The sequence below is a fragment of the Malurus melanocephalus genome, unplaced genomic scaffold (genome assembly GCF_030028575.1).
Source record: "Malurus melanocephalus ecotype Western Australia unplaced genomic scaffold, MMel_1.1 scaffold_73, whole genome shotgun sequence".
Classification (NCBI taxonomy): domain Eukaryota; kingdom Metazoa; phylum Chordata; class Aves; order Passeriformes; family Maluridae; genus Malurus; species Malurus melanocephalus.
Window position 1 is genome coordinate 2,043,226 of NW_026623305.1, and position 12,114 is coordinate 2,055,339.

The 12,114-nt window shown below is 42.2% G+C and overlaps 1 protein-coding gene across 7 annotated transcripts in view; it reads right to left on the bottom strand.

Moving 5' to 3' along the window:
* TRIP12 (thyroid hormone receptor interactor 12) overlaps nucleotides 1–8,583 on the bottom strand; it is a 75,068-nt gene extending 66,485 nt beyond the window's left edge. For 5 of the 7 annotated variants that reach the window (XM_057366918.1, XM_057366917.1, XM_057366916.1 and 2 more), the window contains exon 1: nucleotides 8,172–8,358. The gene's annotated coding sequence lies outside the window, so the exon portion shown is untranslated. Of the gene's footprint in view, nucleotides 1–7,932; nucleotides 7,962–8,171; nucleotides 8,359–8,518 lie in introns of those variants that run through there. The other 2 variants (XM_057366912.1, XM_057366914.1) reach the window with 2 other exon arrangements.
* Between the last annotated feature and the right edge of the window lie 3,531 nt (nucleotides 8,584–12,114).

Below are 12,114 nucleotides of genomic sequence, written 5' to 3' on the forward strand. Positions count from 1 at the left end.
GAAAGTGCCACAGAGAAATTCTGTAGCTGAACTTCTAACATTCAATTCGACTGRTATTTCAGAATGGGTTATAGAACAGAGAAAAACTACTAATTTAACTCCTCTGTTAGATCAATTAGCACTATCACCTACTATCTGGTTTTGATTTGCCATCTTACTGAGCTGACTTTCCAAACAGCCTGACATCATCTTAGTGAAGGAAAACAGTATTGCAAAATTGTGAGTCTAAGGAAGAAACTATTTGTTAGCAGAAGTGGAACAGCTTTTCAATTAAAACACACTACACAATTTTGTAATGCAGAGCGATCTACCTGGATTTCTTCTCATGAAAGTTTTTAAGATACTCCAACACCATGAAAATAGGATCTATTGCATAAGAGTACAGATGAGCCCTAATAAGGTTTCCAGGAAGGTAGATGTGAAACTGCAACAAAACAGATGCCACGAACAGAAGCAATACTAGTTTAGAACAAGCAGACAGCAGAGAACAGGTCGAGGGAATTGACTGTTTTTGATGACACTACAGCTATTACCAGCAGGAACTATAGTCAGCATTCAAATGTAAGAACTTAATCCAATATAAACTCAAGGCTTCATCTGGATAAAACACATACATTAAGAAGTTTTGAAAAACATATRATACAACTGTGTATCCCCTGACTTATTATTTAACAGGAATCTACTTTACTTAAACTACAAGAATAAATTTAACAGCTTTTGGATGAGTGACTTTGCCTGTCACTTCAGTGGACTCTTACAGGCAACTTTACATTTAGTTTAAGTGTATTCTCAAAAATTAACTCACCACTACATTTTATTTACCTTAAGTTTTATATTATATACATTTAGCTTACTTGAGTTCTTCTCCATAACGCACAATAAAGCAGGAATTTTCAGTGCCCACTGTCCCAACTCCAGCTTGGTTTGGACAATATGTCAAGAACCTCTGAACTATTTTAAAGAAAGTATGACCATAGTGCTCAAATATGTCAACATTAATAGAAGGCATTTCAGTGGTCCCATTCCTTCACATAGTAAATGTCACAAAATTCATCTCTCCTCTTCACAGCTAATCTCAAGAGAGCTCAATTTCCACCCSCTCCATGGGGCACTAAGATGTGCAGACTGAGGTATGCAGTGGCATTTCCCTTAATATGCTTCTTCCTCTTCTAGTTACAAAGTGKTGGTTAAAGTTCTGAGGGGCTGTCAAGAGTCAGGTATCGAGCATGACCACATTCAGTTGCAAGTCTACAAATATGCAGCAGAATTATATCAACTTAAGAGCTGCCATACAGAAAACTGGACAAACACCTATCTGCTATCTTACTTTTGACAAACATATYTGTTCTTCTGCAAAGCTTCTTGTAACTGAATAAGGGAGCAAAACTAACTTCTTTAATCTACAATCGTAATAATCGTATAATGCAGGTTTTAATTTTTATTACCAATATTTTATTGTAAAATTATCTGCTAAATGTAACTGGCAGAATACTACCAGAGCAAGATATGGCAGCCTCCACAGTCAYTGCATAAACTTGAAATACATTGTGGAATAGACTGCAGCAGCATTTTAGCACTTGTGTTAAAGCAAAAGCTTTAAACTTGGAATCGTGGCTAAAGTCTGCCAAAGTAATGCAGCTTTCATCCCTTTCATTAAATGAGATTCAGCTGAAATTGTTTTCTCCAGCTGTTTAACTTAAAGGTCTCAGCGGTACCTACCTAGCTCTGTAGGTGCTTCTCAGGTGCTGTTCACTCAGGCTCACTGACACAGCTTATGACTGCTATCCTTGCTCAGCTGAGCTATTTCCCACCTTCCCTTCACCCCGCACAATGGGCAAGTTCATCAAGCCGTCACACCTCAAACAACTGCAAAGCTCAAAACAAGCGAAGTTTTAAGGAGAAATTACAGTTTGCAGCCAGGAAGTTGATTATTAATGAAATGTATCCTCAAAATAAAAGAGGAAGAAACACTCACTCTCTAAGGCAGGCAGAGTTCCAAGTTTATTTCAGCATACAGCTTATTGATATGCACCCTCAGTTACTTTGTTCATTAGTTCTCTTTAAATGCACAGCCACATCTCACCTGTGATCAGAAGATTCAGTTACAYTGCACACACCTTCCAGGACAGGGCACTCCCTACACTGAATAAGCTAATTACATAAGGGATTTGACATTAGAAGACACAGAACATTATTAACTTGGATAAGATGCCATCCTCTAGCCCTGATATCAAYCACATCTTACAATATTACCTTGTCCAAACACAACTACCACATATTCCACAAAGACTGAGCTTCTCACTAACTCCACCGAGTTAAAGTAAGCAACTAATCACTATACCAGTATCAAGGACATGTAATTCAAGTCCCTTGATGAGTGGGTGGGATGCAGATGTGTGCTCTTCCTTCTCTTTAGGGCTGAGGGAAGGGGGAGGAGGGCAAGCATGGGGAATGGAGTCCACCATCACTAGTATTACCATGCATTGTTTCCATCTTTCTTTTTCTGGTGCCTCAACTCATTTATGTTGTTCCTGCTCCTAAAAAAACTCATGTTCTCAACTCAGAAGATTCTATACAAGAGTGTATTTTTGATTTCCACATTTATTTATCTGTACTTCTACATCTTGGTAGTCTTGGACTAGAGCAGAGGTACAGAACAGAATTCAAGMACATAACAGTACACATATTGAGAGAAAATKTCTYMTMMSCWSWGSKKAKRAGAMAAACTATCACAAGCTCTTACTAAGGCAAGTAAGACAGAAGTCAGACATGGAGAAAGATGAGKGAGAAAAAAACAGCACACAAGTTTTCTAAGAGCAAACACAGCATAAGACTARACTTAGTCACCTTGGGGAATGAGTTTGTCACAGATCTATTTTTCCTAACATTCTACTGTTAGAAACTACACCTGAAAATCAAAGTAAAAAACAAAAGTTACTGCTCCACATCAATAAAAATCGGTATTAACCACTTGCTTCAAACAGCAAGCCACAAAACTGAAGGAGGTCCACATTGCTAGTATTAAGTCTAATGCCCATCTCAGGGCTTGACAGCCTTCTGAAAGTTTAACACCATTATTACCAAGAAAACACACATATATCAGAAAATAAAGAACATGTTTGTATTCTTTCATTTCCAGCTTTACAGAAGTCTGGCAATATTCGCCCTTCTTTACACTGAAGTTTACTTATCTGAACATCATGCAATGCAACACAGGCTGTCAGTAACAAGTTGCTTTGAAGCAGAATAAATGTGAAATATACCTTGCCCTTCAGMTCTCAAAAAAGCCATATTGTTCAAAAAGTACCAGGGACCTCAGCTTCCATTTTGAAACACCAAATTGCTCCCTACAATTCAAGGTTTACATTCCAGATGACTCAGAGCCTTTCCTACCTTTTATGAAGGTCAGATCTTGGCAGTTCAGCATGTGCACTTTACTGTGGACACTAGCAAAGCAAATCATTCAGAAAACACTGAGAAAATGGGTTTTCCCCCTGCTCCATTAGCCAGCATGGTACTACTACACACTGACAGAATCCTAGATTTTTCTCCACACATACCTTTGCATATTTGTTTGATCTGGGTTTTTTCTCCTTTCTTATCAATCAAGAAAATGGAGCTCTTTTTATCAGCTGTAATCAATGGAAAACTATTTATTTAAGGGTAGAATTCAAATGTGGAAAGGGCCAATTAACTTCTGGAGGTTCTTTCCTAACTTATATATGAATCTTACCAAGAGAGGCTTTTCTGGAGCAACTGAGGGCATGATGCTTGAACATCATTGCTCATACTTCTCACGCATCTTCAATATTGAAGTTCAGTACTAAATTACCATTATTAACTTTTCTGATAATACATCTAAGTTTTCCATTTTTTCCTATAYGAWAACCTTCCCWTCCRGAGTTGACCATCTACTGCTCTCATACATGGCAGTTTTCTACCATATTTGTACAGAGTACCTTCATGAGTCAAGTAAGACTGGCAAGACAAGTGTTATTACAGAAGGRAGAGTAAACAGATTGGTTCTGTGGGCTCGAACCCTGGATGCCAGACAGAATGGAAGGAGAACATGACTGCATATTTACACAGCTGGATTCTACCAACTTGATGGCAGGATTAGGAGAACAACTGCTTCTCCAACTARGCTTCATACTAAAGCCACCATTACTGCTATTTGAGAGCAGGCAGAAGAAGCCAGTTGACTTAGCCCTGTCCTCCACAGACACTGCACACTTGAAATGTAGCTAAAATTTATTTACAGAAGACTGCTGAATTCATGCTTTAAAGCTAATTGTTTTGATAAAAAGGACATACTGAAACAAGTGGCTATATGCAAGCATTTTTTCTATTATTGATCACCACTGAGAACTCTGAAAATAGTTTTGCTCCTTGAGAAGCACTTTATTTCATATAAACTGAAAAAAAAATCCATCTGTCAGGAGGAAAAAAGTTAATATGACTTTGTTTTGCAGTTACCAACTTTGTGTCATAAGTTAAAATTGAGCTATGAAAACACTCAGCAGAAAGTTGCTTCATATAATGCCATGAATCTGTTGTGATACCATATAATGATTAAAATATTAAGAGCACCTTAGAAAACTAAGCATACTCACCCAAAGCTAATATATTGCACTACCAAAAAAAAAAAAAATTCTGATGTACTACTACATGCAGAATCAGTACTGAATGGGACAGTGACAGCTTGACAAAAAGAGTATAACAGAGTCCACAAAGTGCTTTTTAGAGTGTGTTRCTAGTTTGACAGGTGATGATCGGGACACTGATCATCCAACAGGCCATTAGCAGATTCCAATAACATTCAGGGTTAAATTTTTGCCAGTGCATTAGTACAACATGTACAACTTGGGAATTTGATTATACTTTGTCACAATAATTTAGCCTCAGTGTGACAAAAACCAGATCCATAATCGAAAGTGCTCTACATGATGCTTACCAACTATTTGGTTAGAAAATACATCATAGCCTATAAACACAAGATTAACACAGATACCTGTGAGATGCACTTAGCTGCAAATTATGTACAAACATGTAGTTTAGGTAAACAGTAACTTTACTGCTTTAGCTTCATTTCTTAGAAACAAAAGGAATGTTTCTGGATTGCTGCAGAGTACCTAACTGTACTTATATCCCTTACATCAGGGATGTAAGGATCATGGAAAATTGACAATGTCTCCATTGATGGCATTAAAGCCAAATGCACTCTTTTTGCTACACTGCTGCAGAGGCAATAGTGTTGTTGTCTACTATACGTATAGACCTCAAATTTAAGAATTGTTTTATATGAAGAAGTTTCTATTTTTCCTGTAATATTTACACCCTGGGTTTGAAGACAGTCAAAGCACAATATAAAAAGGAAAACAAAAAAAAAAAAACCACAATTGTGCATGATTCCTGATTAGGAATGACAGCTTTGATTATTCATTTACTAGGAAGATGCAGAATGCTTCCCCTAATGGTCACTTTGGCCTGAAGAACTTTTGCAAGACATCAAAAGACTCCATTTTCATAAGCTCTTACTCAACAGGTTGGCACTCCTACTGAAGTAGATCTGCTATATTAATAAGTAGTAATGTCACAGTGTGGATGAYCTACAATTTTTCTACCGACAGCTAAGACACGTTCAGGTTCCTACCTATGGAACCATCTGGAGACTGAAGACTTAAAGGTTGTTAATTCAAGTTTACTACTCATATTTTCTTTCAGAACTTCCCTAAAAGTGGAGAAAAAAATCTGATTACCTATATTTCTAACACAACAATAGGATACACCAAACAATAAAATTCAAAATACGTTTGCATTTAAGATMAAAAGAACTGAACTGCTCACCATCTGCTGCATTTTACAAACACAGAAACTATTATAAGTTAAAAACATGGATATTGCMAAAAAATTCAAGTATAATTTACAGAATTTATTCACTAGAACACTGCTCTTAAACTTCTTAGTTCAAATAATGCATATTTTGTTAAAATATCAGCTGCAAAACCAAATACTAATATTTTCATAAACACATTTAATTGTTATAAAGTAGGTTACCAAACAATAGAACGCTATAGTTATTTTTCCAGTGTCTATTTTTCATGTCTATTAAGTATATTTTTATATACATAAAATAAAACGTGTTTAAGAACGTTTAACTTAATGAAAAACTTAATAAATCTCAGAAACCACCGAAATCAAATACCAAAAACACCCCCTGCAAACCAAAACCCCAACCCTGAACAATTAGAACTCTAAGTTTTGAGAGTGGAAGAGGGAGAACTGGGAAGAAGAGAGTATACCAGAGATAAACAGAAATAATCACAGCAATGCTTGCTAGCTCTTAAAGTCTCACAAAAGCATATCCACAGTGACAGTTCCCATAAGAAAAATCTTGAAAAATTAACTTAAGTGCTCAGAATTCCTTTTMTTTCTCATTATCATATATGTACTTCAAATTTATCAGCTGGTAACTACTCAACTCCTCTTTCTGACAGCCTTTAAAGCACCAGGAAGCTCAATATTCTTATTATACACAATATATAAACTGTAGAAGTTATCCTGTTTGAGTAAAGTTTTGCATTTCAGTATCAGAAGCTCTGAATCAATATTATTTCTGCTGAACAAGGCAGGAAGAAAAAAAAAAAACCTGAACAGACTTTTGGAGGGGTGGGGAGAAAGTATTTAAAATAAAAATTATTACTGGACTGCTACACATAATAAAAACACTCCCAAAACAAACTACACATTCTCTGAAAGCRTTCCTAAGCTCAATGCCAGACTTACAGAATATATTTAGGCCAGTACCAAGCACTCATTTCTTCCCCGTGTGTAAATGCGACACAATCAGGCCTCACATGCAGGCCTCTCTCTCCAACACAGGCAGGACCTTTGTTCGATACGTCGATGTTTTTCCCCCAAAGCCCTTGACATAACTTTCCATTCTTTCCCCTATTATTTTCCGGTTCCCCGTCTAGACTTTGGGACTCCCGAGCCGTGGAAACCCCCGCCTGCCGGACAGCCCGTGCACTCGGAAGGGGGAAGGGGGAACAATAAAAAAGTTGGACACAGGAAGACGGGCCTGTAGGTCTGGCGAGAGCCCCGGCCTCGGTTCCTTCCCTTCCCCGGATCGCCGGGGCAGCAGCCGGGAGCCCCAGAGCCACCAGCCCCCCCAAACTTGTCCCACTACACAGGCCCCCGGGAAAAGGGAAGGAGGAAGAGCCAGGCAGGAAAGGCAGAACCCAGCGTTTGATCAGCCTCCAAGTACGACGCATTATGCAAGCAAACGCAARGACCAGGCAACTTGCTTCTTAACTGAAAACAAGAAAAATATCAGCTCTAAAACATTTAGCCGAGAAAATAATCKCTTTCGTGGGCAGCCAGCTTTGTGACTCCGATCCCACGGGCGCCTCCGTTTTCTGCCCACCTTCTTCCTCCCCCCAAAAAAGCTTGTGAAATATGGACGTCGGCCGATTGTTTAGCATTTTTACCGAGCTGGCCAGGGGGAAAAGAAAGAGATATTGCTATTTTTTTCCTTTAAGATATTCCATAGCTCCTTTAGAGGGGGGGGGGAAAAAAAGGGGAGGTGGGAAAGAATGGATCACTGGGGAAAAGGGGGGCAAGCGGAGTGGGGGAGGGAAGACGGGGAAGGGCATCGAAATCGGCACGGCAGTGTCAACACTGACACTGCCCTTTTGTATCAGCAGCCACACAGGGCCCGCGGAGGGGCGGCCACGCTGCCGCCCCCCGCACCACGCCGGGCGGCCCGGGAGAGGCGAGGTGGCCCCGGCACCCCTGCCCGGCGTGGGGGGGCGAGRGATGTCCCTGCAGCGGGCTCGGGGACCGCCAGGCCATTTTGTCAGCTCCGTTTCCACCCCTTCCCTGCACGGCGAGGGGCCCATTCCACCCCTCCGGGCCGCCCCACACACTCACCAGCGCGGCGCCGTGTCGTTCCCGGCTCCCCTTCACCCCCCCCACCCCCATCTGCAACAATGCTCCGGGATGGCGCCGCTCCCCTCCCCCTGCCCCGGGCCGCCAGGAAGGGCAGCTCGGCTAATGCCAGGATGACACAACAGGCCCGGCCCGGAGTCGCCGAAGGGCCCAGTGAGCGCCCCGCCGCCCCGCGGCCGCCCGCCCGGCGCCCCCCGAACGAGCGGAGGGGCCCCGGGTACCTAGTTTGTCCCGGTGCGGCCTCCGCAGACGCTCCGTGCCTCCCTCCTCCCGGCAGCAGCCGCCTCGCTTCCCTTCAATTATCAGCTGAAGCCGCAGCACCGACCGACGCCTCGTCCGCCGCCTCCGCCGCCGAACCCCTTCCAGCGGCGCGAGGGGGAGGCCGCGGGACTACTTTCTCCTGGCGCCGGGGCCCCGCCGGGGCCCGCGCGCGCCCCGGACCGGCGGGCGGCCCCTGCCCCGGCTGCCGCCCCCCGCGCAGCCCCCGCCGCGGCCCGGAGCGCGGCCCGCTCGCTGCGCTCAGCGGAGCGGCTGTCGGCGGTCGGTATCCCTCCGCCGGGGTCGTCACCTCGGGTCCGCGGGAATGTCCCCCCTCGGGGCGGCCGGGGCGCGGGTCGCTGGTGGTACCGGCGGCGGGGGTCAGACCCTGCCCGGCACCGCGGGGCCGCCGCGGCTGCTCCTTTAAGAGGGGGCCGGGCTAGCGGTGACCCCGCGCGATGTCCGCCCCTTCCTGGTTACCATGGAGACCGCCCGCCGGCGTCCCAAAATGGCGGCGGCTGAGCCGCGCGGGCCGCCGCTCTCTCCGCCGCCCGGGAAGGAGGGAAGGAAGGAAGGCAGACAGACAGACAGACAGACAGACAGACAGACAGACAGACCGCCAACCTGAGGCGGTAACGGCTTTAGCGAGGGTTTGTCCTTTGGGAAGAAGGGGCAGGACGGGGGGCCCTGTTGTCGCCGCCAGGAAGGGACCCGGGAGGTGCCACCACTAAGTGCCGCTGGCCTGGCCTCCTGAGGGCTGGGAACGCCTGGCTGCGTGAGGGCTGGCTACCGAAAGGCTATTTCCAGGTATGGGTGAGAGTTCGTCTAGACGAGGAGCCTCAGTATGAGGGAGATTCCTTCTACCTGGACTTCCCCGAGCCAGTGGGCTGAGGCTCTGGGTGAGGAASCAGAAGAAAGGAGGAAATAAAAATCTTTCAAAATGGTGAGTTAGTAGCCTTGCGCAATAGTATAGACACATGGTGATTTTGTACCCTTGAAACAGACGTAAGTCTGCTTTCAGAAATGCTTCACAAATAAATAAGGTGTTAAATTTAAAGCAAATAAATAACAAATCCTTACATATTGCCACAGTATTCTTTCTAAGGAAAGATAAGTTGAGCTGCATTTTCAGAGTAATCAGACTTMAGGCGTGGGGGAGGGGTAAAAGAATTTAAAATTAACATCTGGGAATAGGAAGACCATATCTATTTTCCACATTGTACCTGAAGACATTAGGCGTCCTGTCTTACACCAGTGTACAGATAGGCAAATGAGCAGTGCTAAATATTCTGGAAGGGTTTTTTTGAAACCTTTTCTTTTACATTTGTTGTAAAATGTGCAATATGAGTATTTTTTAGAATAATCTAATAGAATCATCAATGAGGAATGATTGGACAGTAAGCAAATGAGGTTTAATCTGATTATGTGTTTATAAGGTTATGAAATAAAAATGTGAATATTCTATAATCCTTTTTCATTTTGACCTATTTTTTACTTCGTTTACTTAATTTATAYATATTAGGGTGGCAAACACAAATGTTTATCTCAGGCCAGACATACTGATTTAGGAGTTGTGAAGAAACTTTTCTGAGAAAGTTTTTTAAACCTCTCACCGGTACCAAAGAAAACCTCAACATATTTTTAAACAAGGTGGAGGTTTTCTGTTTGTTTTCTCAAAGTAAACCAAAATAATGRACATGTCTTGTTTCAAGAAAGAACTGCAAACAATAACTGAGAAATATGTGCTTTTGAGTAGCTGAAGTCTTGTAGTGGGCCTGTCCCATTGTCTCCGAAGGAATCCTATCAGTGCTCTGCTTGTCCATGAAATGTGATTGACTGTTGTGGAGTTCTTGCTATTCATTTTTGCACTCAGATACTAAAAACAAGGTGGTTCTTCTTATTATTGTTGTCTTCAGTTTTTTGGTTCTCATATCTGTTTCCTGTCAGACACTTCAGGTATCTATTCTTGGGTTTGTTTTCAGCTGCTCAAATATATCCTGAAAACCAACCAAAGTCAGTTAAAATAAACCGTGCAAAAAAGCTTCGTAACTCTTTGTAACTGTCAGTGTAAGTAAGTTCGAATTGTTCTGAAAATGTTTATTGTACAAAGCATTACCAGGAAGTTGATTGTCATTGAAAAATAATGGTTTGGATTATTTGAAAAATTCAGCTTTGATTTTATGKCAATAACATCATTTGAGTACAGAGCAGTGAATATATGTACTTGAACATRGCACTTTGTTTTCTGAAGCTAATGTGTCTGATTCCAGCAAAACCTCCCAGTTCACTCTAATTCACTACTCAAAACACTTCTCATAAGTAGTGTCTCCTGTTTTAACTTCTGTACATGTAAAACTTCTGGATGCTACTTAAACTTTCTACAGGCTATGGAATCTCCTGAGGAGGGACCTGTGTCAAAAATAGCAGTTGAAGGTATGTGCATCAGTGATGTTCCAAGTTGTGTCTCATGTAAAATATATTTAGCCATCCTGTATTAGCATGGAGGAGGCCTCGTTGTTGGTTCACATTCCCAGTGTGCTATTTTGTCGTCAGTCTCCTAATAAATAACAGTCTTTGCCTGAAAGGCCTCACAGTCTAAGCCTCCARCCTTGCACATGGGTATCTGAATGCTGAAACCTGCTACTTTGAATAGTCCTGTTTTTGGAAATGAGTTGTTTCAGAACCGTCTGTTGTTTTCTTTAAAAGCAAAAAAGGGGAGTTTGTGGCTGCATGGTGGGTTGTATGAAGGCTGCAATAATTCTKTGAGTGTTGCCTTTCTTTGGATGGTCTACTTGGGTTTTATGTGAGCAGTAAATTCAGCTCCTTCAGGATGAAGCTGTCAATTTACTGGGCATGTCTTATAAAGCTCCAGGGTGTGTGTTCCTGTGGTCATGGCTGGGATTTCCAATTATCAGCTGACTATCAAGTCAAACTGTCATAGAACCAGAAATCTTGTACAAATACAGAAGATCTTAAGAATGTATTAGGGCGAGAAACTTAGTTGAAGAAAGAAGCCGTATTAGAGGGTAAAACAAGTCCATGGYAGCAGGCTTTGTGTTCACATGAGCCATGTGAAACTCAGTGGCTTTTGTTTAGCTTTTCCCCCATTCAAGAGAATTGACATCTTTCTTCTGTCATGCAACCTGATAGGTTAGGGGTGTTCTCCTGAGGGCATTTTTGAAGTCTGCTGCTGCCTGCCTCAAGTCACTGTAATAGGCCCAAACTATTGTATAACTAAAATTATTGAGAGGAATTACTGTAAATTGACAGAAAGGATGTCTCTGAGTAGAGCTAAGCATACACAACTAAGTTTGCTGAAGCTAAGTATAGGACAATAATCAAATAAAGAGGACAAGACAGACAAACTGAGAACCTAGAATGTGATACCACAGGGGCACACATCCTCAGCTGTAAGCATGTGAGTTATTTTATTACAGCAAAAATAAACTGGAAAGTTATTACTTCAGTATAGGTATCTGGTTAATAATAGTACGGTGTACTTCAGTATACTGTATTTGTTTAACTCAAATCTAGAGAAACTAGACCACCTGGAAAAAGGAAAGCAGGGCCTGCTTTGAGCATGATGTTGGTAGCAGACAAAAGCAGAGGCTTTGTTGGACTTTTCTAACTAATTAAATGCAATAGTACTTGGGGGAAAAAAACCCAACTATAAATAGACCCCCTTGTCTGTGTGGAAGTGYTTGTGTCCAAAATGTGACAAGAAGACCCTTTATATCAAGAGACAGCTTCCATCCCAGATACAAACTCAGTTTTCAATTATATGTCAGAATTGGAGCTAATAATTTATACAGGTATGGAACAGTGAGAGGTAAGCTTGTGCTTCCATTGAGAAGTTAGGAAGGGAAGAATACCAGCTAGTTTCTGTATAAGGTACTTCAAGAAGGA